A 17,196-nucleotide genomic window follows, 5' to 3' on the forward strand; every position below is an offset into this window, starting at 1 on the left:
CCCTTCTTAACTTGTTAAATATTAAGTGAAATGACTGTCATGTGTGACAGATGAATTAAATCAACAGCTGTCTGGACTGAAAACAGTAAATTAAGCAGAAAAAAAGGGGCACAATTTGTTGGTGAAAATCCTGTGTTGCAGGTTCAAAATCACTGAACACGTCGTGCACACAGAAACATTTCTCCAGCTGACAGCTTTCCAAAACTTAAACTGAGGTACCATATATTTTACTGACTGAATGTTGTAAATTTGTTTTCAAAATAAAAGAAATGTGTAGATGTAGATGGCTTTGACCACGTAGTTCTGGACTGTTTCCTCTCCAGTCAGTCTCAAGACCGTTTGTAGTCAAACAGGGGAGATCTTGCATAGAGTTCAAGGTGGAGGGAAATTGTCAGAGATTTATCCATTTTTTTAAATAACTGCTGTTACATGCAGGGGTTTTTCATGTCTTTCTTTTGTTTCTTTCCTCTGCATGTGCTTAACGAGCTGAGTGAAGACACCTGGTGGAGACCTGACCAGCTGCACAATCAGGCCCCAAAGCCAGCCACCAGGCCTGCATATAAGCTCCTGTGAACCACTGGAGGAGAAAGCTCTTCCTGGATCACTACCAGATGAATGTTTTGAGCTTGCTGTGTTGGAGATTGTGGGAGGTTTGTGGACAGGTAAGACAGGGTACCCTGTACACCTCATGCAGCTTGCGTTCTGTTAGACACACTAGGTAAGTTGGTTGGTGCCACCCCTTGTATGTTTTATCATCACTTTATAGATAAGGCAGTGAGTCTTTTCTTTTCTTGTTTTAGTTTTAGCGCTTTGATAGCCAGGCTGAGTTTTGTTCTATTAATTTCATTCCTTTGGCCCAACCTTTGTCCCTACCTCCCCATCTCCACGTTCAATAAAATCTTTAAAAGTTCCTCATAATGTGTGTTTATGTTACGTACACCTCCGCCCTAGACCTGTACGTTTGTGAACGTAACATAATTGGGGGCTCGTCCGGGATACTGTTAACCTGTGTTTAACATTTACGTTTGTTTTCACACAATGTTTGATTTACAGGACTTTCTGGATCACCCTAGTCATCTTAAAGTTGACTTGTGTCGCAAGGATGATCTTTTGCTTATTGCTGCTCATTTTGGCATTAGTGTTTCTAAGCAAAGCCTGAAAAGAGAAATTAAAAACCATGTGGTGGGGAAGTTAATTCAGATTGGTGTTCTGGGAGAGCCTATGGCTGCTGGCCATGCTGTTCTGGGAGAGGCTGTTTCTCCTGGTGTTTCTGTTTCAGATGTGAAGGACCATATCACACCCATTCGTCCACCAGAGGGTGTTCCTGCAATGCCTGTCACCTTGCCCCGCTTTGATGAATCCTCTCCTCATGTTTCTGGTTCCGGTGCCAAACTTAAAGTACGGCTAACTCGACTCCATTTGGAAGCAGAAGAGAAGGAGAGGGTGAGAAAAGCAGAGTACGACCTACGTCTCCAGGTGAAAAAATTAGAAATTGAAGCCGAAAAAGAGATCAGGCTCCGCCAGATAGAACTCGAAGCCATGAAAATTTCCTCAGGACAGTTTCAACCCTCACTATCTGAAAAATCGGGGGACGTTGTAACAAAGCACAGTTTTGATGTCAGTAGAAATATTGCACTTGTACCAGCATTCAGGGAGTCAGAAGTTGACTCGTACTTCAATGCATTTGAAAGGGTTGCTAGTGCACTAGACTGGCCAAAAGACATGTGGCCTATTTTGCTCCATTGCAAATTGGTTGGAAAGGCCCAAGAAGTTGTGTCTGCTTTGTCTTTACAGGAAAGCTTGGATTACAGTGTCCTCAAAGAAGCTATACTACGTGCATATGAACTAGTGCCTGAGGCATACAGGCAGAGATATCGGAACCACAAAAAGTCCAGTGAGCAGACTTTTGTGGAGTTTGCACGTGAAAAGGGGAATCTCTTTGACAAGTGGTGTGCTTCTAGCAATGTCAAAGATGACTTTGAAGCACTACGTCAGCTGGTCTTGCTAGAAGACTTCAAGAGAGCTTTGCCAGAAAAGCTTGTGGTGTTCTTAAATGAACAAAAAGTGTCTTCTCTGTCTAAGGCGGCTGTCCTAGCTGACGAGTTTGTGTTGACACACAAAAATGTATTTGGGGCACTACACTCTCAAAGCCACTCTGATCCTCTATTAACTCGCCTTAGCCATTCAGATAAACCAAAGCCACCATTGTCACCCCCTCGCTCATGTTTTTACTGCCACAAAAGGGGACATCTTATTGCTGACTGCTATGCCCTGAAGAAGTCAACCTCTTCTAGTCAACCAAAGGGAATGGGATTGATGCAGGCTACATGTTCTGATCTCCCACGTCAACAGGAGGGTATCAACATGGACCCCTGTTTCAAGCCATTTGTCTCAACTGGTGTTGTGTCTCTTACTGATGACACTGCTGTCCAGTGTCCTGTAAAAATCTTAAGAGACACTGGAGGGTCACAGTCTATAGTCCGTGACGGTGTTCTGCCCTTAACAGAGGCGTCATCATGTGGTTCCTTTGTCATGATTCAGGGAATTGGAGCAAACCTGGTTTCTGCTCCTTTGCACACGATCTACCTGAAGTCATCACTTGTAACCGGAATGGTTAAAGTAGCAGTTCTTTCAGCTCTGCCTATCGACGGCGTTGACCTCATTTTAGGTAATGATTTGGCTGGGGGGAAAGTCACCCCAGTCCCTGAGTTACTCGACAGCCCTAGCATGGATGATGTGCCAGATAAATTGATGGATGATGTTCTTTTTCCATCATGCGTTGTGACCAGGGCCCGATCCAAGAAGGGTGAAATTGACCTGTCTGACTCATTTCTTGCCACAGATGAGTCGTCTGACGGAGAAGAGCGCACAAAGGAAGTGAAACAAGTTGTGCCTCCTCTCACCAGCATTGCCGATCCAAATCCTGCTAGTCGTAAAGACTTTATCATGGCTCAAAGAAATGATGTAACCCTTTCCAGGTGTTTGTCTTCTGTTGTCTTGAAGGAGGAGGCTAGGAGAAAAACAACTGCTTACTTCCTTGACAATAATCTGCTGATGCGACGATGGTCAGATGGATTGGAAACCGGAGGCAGGGATGTGTATCAGGTTGTGGTGCCCACAGATTACCGTAACAAGGTTCTGTCCTTGGCCCATGACCACCCCTGGTCTGGACACTTGGGGGTTAACAAGACCTATAACAGGATCCTGAGGCATTTTTTCTGGCCTGGCCTCAAGGCAGATGTTGTAAGGTTTTGTAAAACATGTCATAAATGTCAGGTGGCAGGTAAACCAAATCAGGTGATACGACCTGCTCCACTCCATCCCATCCCTGCAATAGGAGAGCCATTCGGAAGAGTAACAATAGATTGTGTGGGGCCATTGCCAAAAACAAAGATGGGGAACCAATTCCTATTAACTATAATGTGTGCTGCTACTAGGTTTCCTGAGGCCATCCCTTTGAGAAAGATTACAGCCCCAGTAATCACCAAAGCGTTGGTGAAATTTTTTACAGTATTCGGACTCCCAACAGAAATCCAATCGGATCAAGGAACGAATTTTAAATCAAGAACCTTTGCCCGAGCATTGAGTGTCTTGGGATCAAACACGTGACTTCCAGCCCATATCACCCTGAGAGTCAGGGAGCTCTGGAGCGGTTTCATCAGACTCTTAAGGCTATGTTACGGAAGCACTGTTATGACTCAGAGAAGACATGGGATGAAAGCATTCCCTTTGTTTTGTTTGCTGCTCGTGAGGCTGTACAAGACTCTCTTGGATTCAGTCCTTCAGAGTTGGTGTTTGGACATGACGTCAGGGGTCCACTTAAAATGTTAAAAGAAACTCTTGTTTCTCAGACAAAGGAACTTAAGAGCGTTCCAGAGTATGTTGCCAGACTCCAGCAGGCTTGTTCTCTGGCAAGGAACAACTTAGTTTTCTCTCAGGAGAAGATGAAGCGACATTACGATCGGCAGGCCATAGTAAGGTCATTTGAGTGCGGTGACAAGGTATTGGTTTTTTTGCCCAAACCTGGATCAGCCTTGTCTACCAAGTTTTCTGGACCTTACATTGTGGAGAAGAAGTTAAGTGCAACAGATTACCTCATTCGAACCCCTGAAAGGCGTCGCAGTACAAGAGTGTGTCATGTTAACATGCTCAAACCGTACTACACTCGTGAGATGCAAAATCAGGAGCAATCTCAAGATGCCAACACAGATAGTTTGCCTGTGGCTTTAGCCTTGATTGCATCTCCACCTGAAGACAATGACTTTTTGTTGTCCGACATTGGAACTCAGGGGATTAAATTGTGTAATAGTGACATAATGTCTAACTTGCCTTTCCACCTAGCTCACCTATCAGAAAGTCAGTTTAGAGATTTAGAGGCATTGATTAGGGACTTTCAATGTCTTTTTGGTGATGTACCCTCTCAGACAACATATATTGAACATGACATTGTTCTTACTACCGCTTCCCCAATCAAGCAGAATGCATACCGGATTAACCCGGTAAAGAGAAGCCTGATGAGAAAAGAGGTGGAGTACCTCTTGCAGCATGGTTTAGCCATTCCAAGTAGTAGTCCTTGGAGCTCCCCTTGTCTTTTGGAGGTTAAAAAAAATGGAAGCCCTCGGTTCTGTACCGATTATCGTAAAGTGAACGCGATTACAGTACCAGATGCCCATCCGTTACCACTTATTGATGACTGTATAGATGAGATCGGTCCCGCAAAATTTGTGACCAAGCTGGATATGCTAAAAGGGTATTGGCAGGTTCCTCTGACTAAGCGTGCTTCTGATATTTCAGCTTTTGTTACACCTGACTACTTTCTCCAGTATACAGTCATGCCTTTCGGGATATGCAACGCACCTGCAACCTTCCAAAGGCTGGTGAGTAAAGTACTGGGGGATGTTAGAAATTGTAGGTCATATCTTGATGACATTGTGGTGTACTCGGATGACTGGTACAGCCATGTGTCATCTCTGAGGCAAGTCTTCACGCGTTTGTCAGCAGCCTCATTAACGTTGAACCTCGCAAAATGTGAGTTTGGGAAAGGCACAGTCCTTTACCTTGGACAACAGGTTGGCAGTGGGAAGATATGTCCAGCTGATACTAAGGTGCTGGCCATCAAGGACTTTCCAATACCTACCACCAGGAGAGAACTCCGTCGCTTTCTGGGAATGGCTGGTTATTATCGTCGGTTCTGTAGGAACTTTTCTTCTGTTGCTGCACCCTTAACATCGATGACTAGTCCTTCTGTGCCTTTTGTGTGGTCTAACGAATGCCAGCAGGCTTTCAACAACCTCAAAGGCATCCTGTGCTGCAATCCTGTCTTGTCTGCTCCCAACTCTTCCAGGCCTTTCAAGCTTGAAGTTGACGCTAGTTCTGTGGGAGCAGGTGCGGTCCTATTGCAAGAAGATGAGGACAACATTGACCATCCTGTTGCGTACTTCTCCCGCAAGTTCAACAAACACCAACTACACTATTCAACTATAGAAAAGGAGACACTTGCACTGTTGTTAGCCCTGCAACACTTCGAAGTGTATTTAGGCTCTAGTTGTGTACCGATAAAGGTGTTTACAGACCACAACCCTTTAGTTTTTCTCTCCCAAATGTACAACAACAACCAGCGTCTTATGAGGTGGTCCCTAATTTGTCAAGACTACAACTTGGACATACAACATAAAAAGGGCTCTGAAAATGTGATTGCTGATGCTTTGTCCAGAGCAGTCCTGGAATGAGAATTCTTTTTTTTTCCTCTTGCATTGTACCAAACATGTTTGGTCTTGTATGGGTGGGGGTGTTACATGCAGGGGTTTTTCATGTCTTTCTTTTGTTTCTTTCCTCTGCATGTGCTTAACGAGCTGAGTGAAGACACCTGGTGGAGACCTGACCAGCTGCACAATCAGGCCCCAAAGCCAGCCACCAGGCCTGCATATAAGCTCCTGTGAACCACTGGAGGAGAAAGCTCTTCCTGGATCACTACCAGATGAATGTTTTGAGCTTGCTGTGTTGGAGATTGTGGGAGGTTTGTGGACAGGTAAGACAGGGTACCCTGTACACCTCATGCAGCTTGCGTTCTGTTAGACACACTAGGTAAGTTGGTTGGTGCCACCCCTTGTATGTTTTATCATCACTTTATAGATAAGGCAGTGAGTCTTTTCTTTTCTTGTTTTAGTTTTAGCGCTTTGATAGCCAGGCTGAGTTTTGTTCTATTAATTTCATTCCTTTGGCCCAACCTTTGTCCCTACCTCCCCATCTCCACGTTCAATAAAATCTTTAAAAGTTCCTCATTGTGTGTGTTTATGTTACGTACACCTCCGCCCTAGACCTGTACGTTTGTGAACGTAACACTGCTTTAATAGTTAAAATCCTTTTTCATCAAGCTTGCTTGTTTATTGTTCAGATGTACAATTTTGTTCCTGATGTCCTTCAAAATCTATTTGGTCATGGTGGGGATGTTGTAGTCTAAATTTAAATTTAAAATTAAATTGCGCAGTTTGGATTTGTGATAAGAAATTCCCCAAATGCAAACATGTCTATTTCCAAAATACTCGCATTTATCAAAAAAATGAAGGTTTTGCGCTTGAAGGTTCCGAAATTGACATATTTTTTGCAATATTTTTTCAAATGAAATGAGTCACATGACCAACAACTTTGGGCACTGCATAGTGGGCGCCACAAGAGGTCCCACAGTATCACACAGCTCATCAAAAATAAATGAGCGTTTCATGCAGAATTGTTGGATCCACAGCTCCTCTATAGAATCACCAACCACCATTTCCATGAATGGCTTCATCCGTAGCCGCTCCCACGTATAAGAAGCTTGCTGATCAATGGCGTAACTGAGATGCCGACGTCTCCTTTGAAAGATGATAAGCGCCAGTGCTGTGGCAGAAAATTGAATGTATCTGCTGTAAATCAAAGTATTGTTCACATCCGTCTCCATGTTTTTGAATGACTTATCGCATGAGTTGGTTTGTGTTTATTTGAAATTATGATTTAATGGAAATGGAATAATTGCAAAATGGTGTTTTTACGACATTTCTAAAATTTCAATAACATTTTGCGCATCATCCATACTCCTATCATCTTTTTATGTGGGACAACTTGCAAGATGTGTAAATGACAAATACCTTTATCTCCCAGCTGTACATTATGGTTTCCCCTCTCTAAAACTACTTCACATCAATGAGGTAACCAGCTTAGTGTTCTCGCCAATTTAGACTTTAAAAATGTGTCTGGCGGCGCCTGGAATAAAACCGCAAACCCCACAGCTGAAATAGGACTGTTTTGCTCAATGACCCACCTGACCTCTGTTTACAATACAATTTGCCAGTGACTAAAGTTGTAACAGTGTGTGTTATACAGTATTTTGTGGGTTGTCCCAAATGCAGGACACTGCTTAATGATGTTCAAATGAATTTCAACCTCTTAATGTTCAGCCTAAATGTTCAAGAAAACTGAACTTAAAAATGTTTAAGAAGATTAAATCTTTTTAATGGAATGTTCTGCAATCTCTAACATCAATGCTTTAGGAAAAAATGAACAGTAAAATGACCTTGGACTGAGAATATCAAGCATTTGGACCTAAACTAGGTTACTTTAGGCACAAGAGTTGGTTTTGTAGAACAGAGTCAAAGATAATGATGGGGTAACTTTTAGCAATGACATGTCTTTGCTTAGAATAAATAAGGCCAAATTCTTTTTTATGTTTGTATGATTTGGATAAAAGAAAAGGCCAAAAAAAAAATAAAAAAAAATGCAACTTTGGCTGTTCTCTTGTATCATGTTTGGCCAAGCCCGTGAGACCTGGTCCAAAGCAAACTGAAGATTACAGACAAATGTTTTTCTCAGCTTGGGCCATTGAACAAACCCCTATTTTAAAATTGACCATTTCCACGATTTTTTATTCAGCAGAGATGCAAAATCACCTAAACGCAGTCATCACATGGAAATATAGCATCTCGCCTTGACACAGGAGTTGAAACTATGTCAGGGAGGTGCCCCAGGTTTTCAACACTTACAGCCATAAACACGCTTAGGAGCACCGGTTGCCTAACCCCCCCCCTCGAAACAAAACAGACTCACCAAATCACAGAGCAGTTGACCTACATTTCTGCAACACTGGGAGGGTACTGGGACTCCGGGAGACAGGATCACAAGGATCAGCCGCTGGTAATGCTGCTGCATTGTTCCTTTACGATGGGAGCAGGCCAACAGAGTGAATGTGAAAGGAGATAACGTGAAGGGAGCCGCCAATTTAGGGAACCGCCATCTTGGAATGTGCAGCTCCAAGTGTTAAAGGAAGTTAAGCGGTGACACCTGATGAAAGTGAAAATAACTTCCATGTTTTTTTTAGTTATAAGCTATGTTCACACCGGCCTCAGCAATGCTGAAAGTAAGTGTAAACACGTGTGAACTTGCGGTTAAGGCTTCCGTGTTCAAAACGCTCACGTTCACACGTCACTATGCAAGTTTCTATGACTTTGTAAAAAACGTGCAGCCATCGTACGTGTGTTGAAAGTTAAACCTGTTTAAGTTTTACCAATCAGAGATGTATGATCAGCGTGCTTTTGAATTTGCGGAGGTGCCAACCATTTGAAAATTGATCACGGAGGACAAAGGAATATCTGTGGTTTATGGTTGGCTGGAATTCAATGGCATCTTTGATATATCAGAGTAGAACTGTGAAAGAAAAAGCCTGGAGCAAGATTTGCACCGTTTTGACATTCCACCAAGCCTCTTCCAAATAAATATAGGTGGCAGACATCCGGTAGTATTGGATAGCGATTATCCAGTGTGAACGCCATGGGCTAAACGTGTGTTCACATGCCTGATGTGAACATGGCTTCATAATGAAAATCTGATAAATGTCAATGTTTTTCTGTCAGGGAAAAAGGGTAACTAATATTATTGATAGAAGAAAAAAAGTAAAATCCAGGGGCGGAGCTACGAGGGGGAGCAATGGGGGTGGTAGCTGACCCCTGAAAAAAAAAAAAAGCGCTCCATACGGGCCCCCTAATTTTTGAGTCAATATAAGTTTCAACACTGACAAAGATTAAGAAATCCTCAATTACATAAATATGATAATCCTTTTATTTTTAAAGGCCGTTCACTTTTCTGCTCTCTTTTGCCATGCTTCTAAAGTCCTCTGGCCCCCATATAAAATGTTCTACCTCCGCCACAGGTTAAACCATCTATCTGATAAAAAACAAAAAAGAACGAAAGGATCTTTAATTGTATAAGATATTCACATTAAAATTGTAGCTTCCTGATATGCTTCAACCCTTGTGCTATCTTACATGACCCCACCCTTACATTGACGTGTTCTCCCTACCATGACAAAGGTGGAAAGATTTCATGTAATCAGTGGACACCAGTGAAGATCACAATTCATTGTAGAAAATAGGTTCAGCGCACTGTCTAGTGGGTCTAGATGACCCAACTCCCAATGTTAACCCTTGTGCTATCTTAGATGACCTCACCCTTGCATTGACGTGTTCTCCCTACCATGACAAAGGTGGATAAAGGTGGAAAGATTTCATGTAATCCATGGACACCAGTGAAGATCACAAATCATTGAAGAAAAAAGGTTCAGCGCACTGTCTAGTGGGTCTAGATGACCCAACTCCCAATGTTAAAGTGCATAGGATAGCACAAGGGTTACATGTGCTTCTTAGACTTAGTCAAACTAGGTTGTGAAACAAAGTAAGCTGGAAGTGCTGCCGTCATTGCATCACCGGGGCTGATGTAATTCCAGCAGATAAACACTAGGTAGAGCTCTTGCACTTCCTTCCTGCTCTCAGAGGCACTAACAAACCATCTGCCTGTCCTCATCCACCTCTCTTTGCTCTGTCATAGCTCCCTCATTATCATCCTGGCTGATGATAAGGGACTAAATATTAAAATATTCAGGTGTGTCGCCTTTCTCGGACGCCCGACTTAAAATGTTCTGCCCTGAGGCAGAGCTTCCCAATGTTGCATGCACGCAACAACACAATAAGAGGCCTGCAGTGTGGCGTCGAGGTGATCGCATACAGATGGAGTGTGGAATTTTATCTTCTCCACTCCAGTTTATCTCACCTATTTAGAGGGGAAATGAAGTAGGAGTACGGACAAATGCAGTCATGGCGTGACATGCTTACAGGGAGTCATTAGGGACACACAAGGAAAAATGTATCTCAGTGGCATAGAAGCTGTGATGAGGGCCTGTGAAAAGAGAATAGAAGATGACAGGAGGAGAAGGGATCAGCAGGAGAGATGAGTGTTCGTATTCTCTGCTGCTCTCCATCTACCATCCACGTTCCACAGCTTGGAGCTGACAAACCACAGACACACAGAGGCTTCAAGAGCCAGATTCGGGTTAAAACTAGTTGTCTTACTGGAAAATGACACATAAAAAAGCAATTCTAAATCTTAATCTGACAAAAAAAAATAGACAAAATAGACACCTGCCATTCCAGTGACCTCCTTTATGTCAAAAATTCCTCGATAAAATCAGATTGTTTTTTTCAACATTTTTTTAATTTCTTGAAAAACAAATTCACGTTTTATTCTAAAATCAACAATAAAGATCCAGGTTTCTAGTTGCAAAGCATTTCATAGAATGTTATAGAATAGCTATTCTCCACTTCTCTTCTTTCTTACATGTGGTAATTACGCAGCGGTTTAGATATAAAAAAATGAATAAAATTGTTTTTGTGCCAGAAAAAAATGGGCGTGAGTCATGGGATATTCAAGTTGAACAGATAAGGTCAGTAGCAACCTATTATCTACACCCTCTCGGTCTTAGTCAGGGTCACAAGAGTTAGTTGAGCGTATCCCGGCTGTCTTTGGGAGGAGGCAGTTTGCCAGTTCCTCAGTGAGAGGAATGGGTAGCCACAAAATGTAATCAAGTGAAAGTTTCATCTGAAATACCCAAGTAGAGGCCAAAGGGAGATCAAGCAGTAACTGGTAAAATAGTTGAAGTCCCACTCCGATCAAGGTGTTGTGGAGGAAAAATAATAGATTACCACAACCTGAGGCTTCATGCTGACTCCTCTGAACATGGTCTTTGCAGTGGAAGTTAGACCTGAGCCGTCAGATGTCTGCTCTTTTACAAAGCTGAAAGCAGCACACAGAGATCACCTCTGCTTATCTCTATATGAATCTCTCCTCTAATTACCTCATTTGTCAGGAAAGAAAAAAAAAAGATTGAACAATTTTTTTGGGGGGGGTTATTTTATTCATTATTTTCTTTCTTACCGTCTTTCCAAGGCTTCTGTGAGCTCAGAGCATGGTCCTCTCTGAGTGTCCTGTGATGTGCTGCATGCAGATGTTGGCAGCCTATCCTTTGGGGCTCCACGGATCACTTTGTTCCAGAGAAAACTGTGCATGCTACACTAGATCAAACTGATATGTGAGAACTTTGGAAGCAAGATTAAAGCCTCGGGTTCTTTGCCCATGTTCTTGAGTCGTTTTTCTGCATGTTTTACTCTTCAGCAGGACGTGCTCTGTTGCTGTGTGTCAACCATAGCCAGCATTGGAATGCTGTTCCCACTAAAGTAAGAACCCATGTTTTCCCAGTGTAAACTTGCCACATAACACAAAAAAATATAATTTTCATTTACGTTTGTGGATATGTTTGCTTGAAGACCAACTGTAGCTCTTTTCACATGCATGCCTTTCACAAAACTTCTGAACCAAATTTTAAGATTTATTTTTCTTTTTTCTGGTATTCAAAAGCGCAGAGTTCCACAAAATAAAAACTTGAAGGTGTACTCTGACCTTCCATGCAAAGAAATATCAGCAGTTTGTTGTGTGATTGCACCACAAACCTAAAATCTACTTTTTTACCATTAGAATACCATAGTTGTTAGGCTACCACTTCTCTTTTTCTGCAGCATAGTGCCAGACTAATTCACACTCTTACTCCTGGCAGCTGGAGGCTTTTGTTCTGGTCTATCTGGTATACCCAAAGACGTAATAGGTCAGTAGTAATTGTTCCAGAATTTTGTAGCCCTAGGACCAGAAAGACAGAAAGTGCCATTCCTTACTGGTTACTAGTCAGTGTCTGTTTGGAGCTCAAACGTTTTTTTGCTGCTTTCAAAGCCAGAAAGTGCTAATGTGTCCACTTTTTAAAAAAGTCTTTATTTCTTTTTATTTCCACAAATCAAGTAAAACAAAAGATTGTGCACAATTCTTACAGGGAAATGAAAGGGAACAGAAAGATGGAAAACTTGTTTTTTTTTAAATCATTTTTTGTATAAAAAAATTTAAGAGTAAAAAACAAAACCAAAAAATATAAAAAACAATATGCAATTTTTATATAAAATTCCAAGCTGTTTTTCTAAATTTAAACTAATCAATTCTCAAGGTTTATTTTACTGTAATACCAGTAAATTGAAAAATTCATTTGTTTTTACTTTTTTTTCTCTCAGTAAGATGTTTAATAGACTCAGTTTAAATGAATATACAACATTTTACCCCTTTGTTAAATTTGGATTGCTTTCCCACTTGAGGAAGACAAAACTAATCTTTGATTATTGTAAGTAACCCTCCCAAACTGACTACATCACCTTTGCTGACGAGCAATTTTTCAACATTTTTTTAATTTGCTATTTAACCAATTTTTAAATCTTTTATAAACAACATTGATTGGACTCTCCTTTTTCTGCTGTCCTGCTGGATTTTTTCTGCTTTGTAGTTCAACAGCACCAGGATTCATGTGTTATCATTGATTTTAGGTGGAACAGACTTTACTGGTTTGTTTAGCAGCGTAGTTCAGGTGAGATGTTATTATTACAACAAATTTGTGTGTTGCTGTTCACATCGCCCCAAAGGGTATGTAAACACGCCTTGCTAAGTTTTTGAATTTGGTTGTGATGGATGAATGGCGTCCCTTTTAATTCATGGAACCGTTTGAATTGATCATGAAGGGGAAATTATTAATTGCGATCTGTGCCCGGCCAGAATTACATTACACCTAGTCTTTCATTTGTCAGAACAGAGCTGTCAAAGAAAAAGTCTTGAGCAGAAGAAGAAGCCCCTCCCCATTTGTCCAGTGTGAACACCATGTGTATAAGTGCGTCACATGCCGATGTGTCTGTTGCTTCTGTCATACCTGTGAATGTCCCTATTTAAGTTTTTTTTTTCTTCACTATTTTATTTAAAAATTCCAATACAATATGTAGCATTCTTATTTTTTATGTTCTTTATTAATTTTTACTGGGGGGAAAATGGAGGTAAAGATGGACATAAAGATGATCCAGTTTCCAAAGCTCTTGTTTTCACAGAAAAAACACCAAACCTGTTTTTTTTTAAAGCTTGCTAAGATGATTCTGTTCATGACACTCAGTTTTGTAGATGTCAGCAACTCTGTGTCACTTCATGCCACTTTTCAACACATTGCTGCAGCTTTTCATTATCTACATACAAAATACACTCATCTTCCACTTTGTCCACACAATTATAAATGAGAGCAACTGAGAAATTGCATTAAGATTAAAGGGGGAGGTTTGGATGATTCTGTTTGAATTAAATCCTTGATGTCAATTTATTCTAATGCTGTGACCATTTTTTTCCTCTTTTTTTTGTCCACGTTATTAAAAATCTGTTTTGGTACTTATCTGCAATTGCTTGTTTGAAAATCAGTAGCCTTCATGCTGAGTCTGTTTACCAAAGCAAACACTGCAAGTTGCCAACACAAGACTTGATAAACAGCAGTCTACAGCTCTTAAGATACAATGTTTTCTTCTGTCTTATTCTGCAATTTAGAGCAGCTGAAGACACTGATGGGAGATTGTTTGTCTTTTGAATTTGACGTTACGCAGTGGGGGGGGGGGGGGGGGGTGTTAACGCAGAGAAGGAAACTGTCCACCCGTGTCTTTTACTACAAAAACTGTCAACTAAAATTGTATGTTATTATCTGGTTAAGCTAAGAATGTTACAGGAAAAAATGTGACTACAGAATGTTATACAATTTTGTTTATCTGTTAACCTTTTTTATTTCTGAATATCATTTTTTTACTGCATTTAGCATTTCATCACTTTTATATAATTTGCTTTTGCCAGCATTAATCTAAGCTTTTATTCCTTCTCAGTTTCCAAAACTGATTTTATGTTAAAACCAGTTTGATCAACACATATTTGTTGTGAAAAAATACAGACTTGATTTCCTGTTCTCTTCCGATAGGTAATTCAAAATAGAAGCCAAAGAAGAGTCACTGAATTAGTTTGATTTTTAATAGGTAAGTTTTGATTTGACTAATGGTTTGAAAGATTTATCTCCCTTGTGGTCATCATATTTGGCGCCCCAGAAGTTGATGTGGACACAATAGGGGGGGAAATTCAAATCCATACAAATGATTCTACAGATTAAATTCCTGATCGTTAATATAAATTAAATAATCCTGATTTAGCCTTTGGAGTTACCAGATCTCATGAAAACCAAACAAAAGTTGAAATTCAGTTGAAAAAAAACATGTTGTTGTCATCAGTTTTCCTAACACTGTAAGGTTTCTGTTCTTATAATAGAATAAGGAAATCTTTCTGAGCTTTAATCAAACAACTATTGTTCAAAAAACTGTCTTTGATCCTCTGCAAAGAAAATAACTTATTAAAACTTATTAAAGTGTTTACTGACCCACATTTGTTGTTGGTTACAAAGAAAGAAAAGTAAAGTCTTTCATCTATGTGTCATAGTACGAACAGCCTTAATCTCTACAGAGAGAATCAAATACTTCACTCGTGTACTTAATGTGAAAAATAATTACTCCCTGCGATCTGCCAATGCAGACAGGAAAAGAAAAGGCGCAAAGCCACTGTCTTTGTGATGATAAGCAGCCACTTGCATGCTGTCAGTTGGATTAATAAGCCTCTGGAAAAATTCAAAACAGAGAAAATAAATTGGGGGAACATTATCTAATCATTGGACTCCAGTGTAACGGCTAAAATTGGACAAATACATGTGCCACTTTACAATTTTCATTTGCAGTTACAAAAGCTTGATGGAAACGAGTTCACTCCACTGTAATAAATAAGCCATGGTGAACTGCAGGCATGGGAATAATACACACAGTGTGAAAAGACACAAACCAAACCAGGGTCACATGTCCTGCGAAGGCATGAGGTTTTTTATCACACACCAATCTGCCAAAGAGACAATCACACCATTGTCGTTCTTCACTGCTTCTTCATCGCCTCCCAGGTGAGGCCTCCAACTCCCAGAAGGACATTTTATTTATCTAAAGACAATCACCCAAATTAGATCTGGGGAAAACTACAGTTAGGACAACAGATAACCGGTTTATTCTATGAGGACTTTGAGTGGTTTTCTGGCAATCATGTGAAACCAAAAGACATTAACCAGCATGTGACAAGGAAGGAAAAAAGATCATGAGCGGATTTATAGGAATCATCGGGAATATGACAAAAGTAAACGCTGCTTCACTGTCTGTCATTTCTGCACACAAAAACACTTAGAGCAGTCCCATTTACAGTTTCAATAAGGTCACAACACGAATTAAAGTCCCACTTGCATGCCTTCAGCAAGTTCAGCCTGTGCTTGAAAACAGAGGCTCACTGTGTTGTTCGGGGTTGGGTGCCTGCTCTTTAATGATCCACACACAGACATCCGTGTGATGTGTTAATGTTTATATGGACTGCTAAAGACAAATGAGGTAATCTCCTTCTGTGTGTGTCTGTGTTTTCTAAAAATGGTCGGCAAGCTGATTTGGGGGGGAAAGAATCCTCGTCTTCAAAAATAAAACTTGACTTTTTTCACGTTAAAACGTTCATTGTGGGTGTATTGAGTGTTACAGTATAAGTGAAAATACCATTATCATGTTAAGAGAATAGCATCTTTTTTTTTCCAAAATAATTCATGAATTAATATCTTTTTTGATGATTTGACGTTTGATTTGAAAATTAAAGGAGCCAAAGGATGAATTTACCTACTGATATAGATAAAAATTTGGGAAGTGGAATTATTAAAAACCAAAGCTGAACTTTGCTGACAAGTTGCAATAAGGTTAGCTTACAATCAGTATCAACTTGTATTATGGTCTGTAAACAAAGACTGACTAAAATGTTAAAAAAAAATCCTTATGTGCTTCCGTTTTGTTTCTCAGTGTATTGAACCAATCCAGAGTCATACTGCTCCTTTTAGTTCAAGAATGAGCAAGAAAACACGTAGGGTGAGAGACTTCAACGAGTTGAAGATGAAAAATAAAAGTTCTTCAGGGCATAAAGGATCAAGGCTTTTATTTAGTTATCCCCAGCTGCAGTCGGAGTGCATTCTACACATAAAAAGCACTAGTTATTACTTCATCTGTGCATTGCTGTGCTGCCTCCCACTAGGTCTATGGATCAACCCTGCAATAATAACTTTTGGGTTTTCTGTTGTAATTGTTAAATTTTAGAAAAACACACATTCACAGTCAATCACACCAGAGATTTTTTTTCTCATATCCACTGTTGATCTTCAGTCTGAAGTTGTGGCCCCACTGCAGAGAAGCAGACTAATAAGTAAAAGTGTACTTCTTTTACATTTCTGTTACCAGTAATTTTCAGGAAAAAATCTTTTGTTTGTGTGTTTTCTAAACCAAAAGCTAAAGTTAAGTTTGACTCACATTCATTTACTTAGATCATCTATCTCCCTGTGATGGAGGAATCAATTTTCCCAGGCTGCAAAGCAGAGTACACAGACAGAACACTTCACTGGGAATGAGAAACAACTTCAGCGGAGCATGGAAGATTAGTTTGGCAGTTTTCCAACTTTAAAAAAAAAATTTTTTTGCACTACTCGATTGGAAACCTAATCCCTGAACCCCGTTTCTGTAGGTTTATGTGAACAACATTGATGAAATGTACCTTCTGGTTGAGGAAATGTTGCATTTGCAAATTTAGACTATTTTGCCATCAAACTCTACATGTCATTAGACTCTACTCTGACCTACATCATGCAGCTTTATAATCATCCACACTAACTGATGTTAGCATTTCACTTTAGTGCTACGTTCCCATGCTCGACAATGTGCATTCAATCCAACACTTCCAAAGAAAAATCTATGTAAACGTACATAGATATGCGTTTTAGGCTTCTGTGTTCATAACCTTCGCGTTCATGTGTTGCTATGGAAGTACAGTGGTGGACAAAATTGTTGGTACCCCTCAGTTAAAGAAAGAAAGTCCACAATGCTCACTGAAATGACTTGAAACATTCAA

This window comes from Oryzias latipes, chromosome 17 (genome assembly GCF_053564925.1).
Source record: "Oryzias latipes strain Hd-rR chromosome 17, Olatipes_Hd-rR_3.1".
Classification (NCBI taxonomy): Eukaryota; Metazoa; Chordata; class Actinopteri; order Beloniformes; family Adrianichthyidae; genus Oryzias; species Oryzias latipes.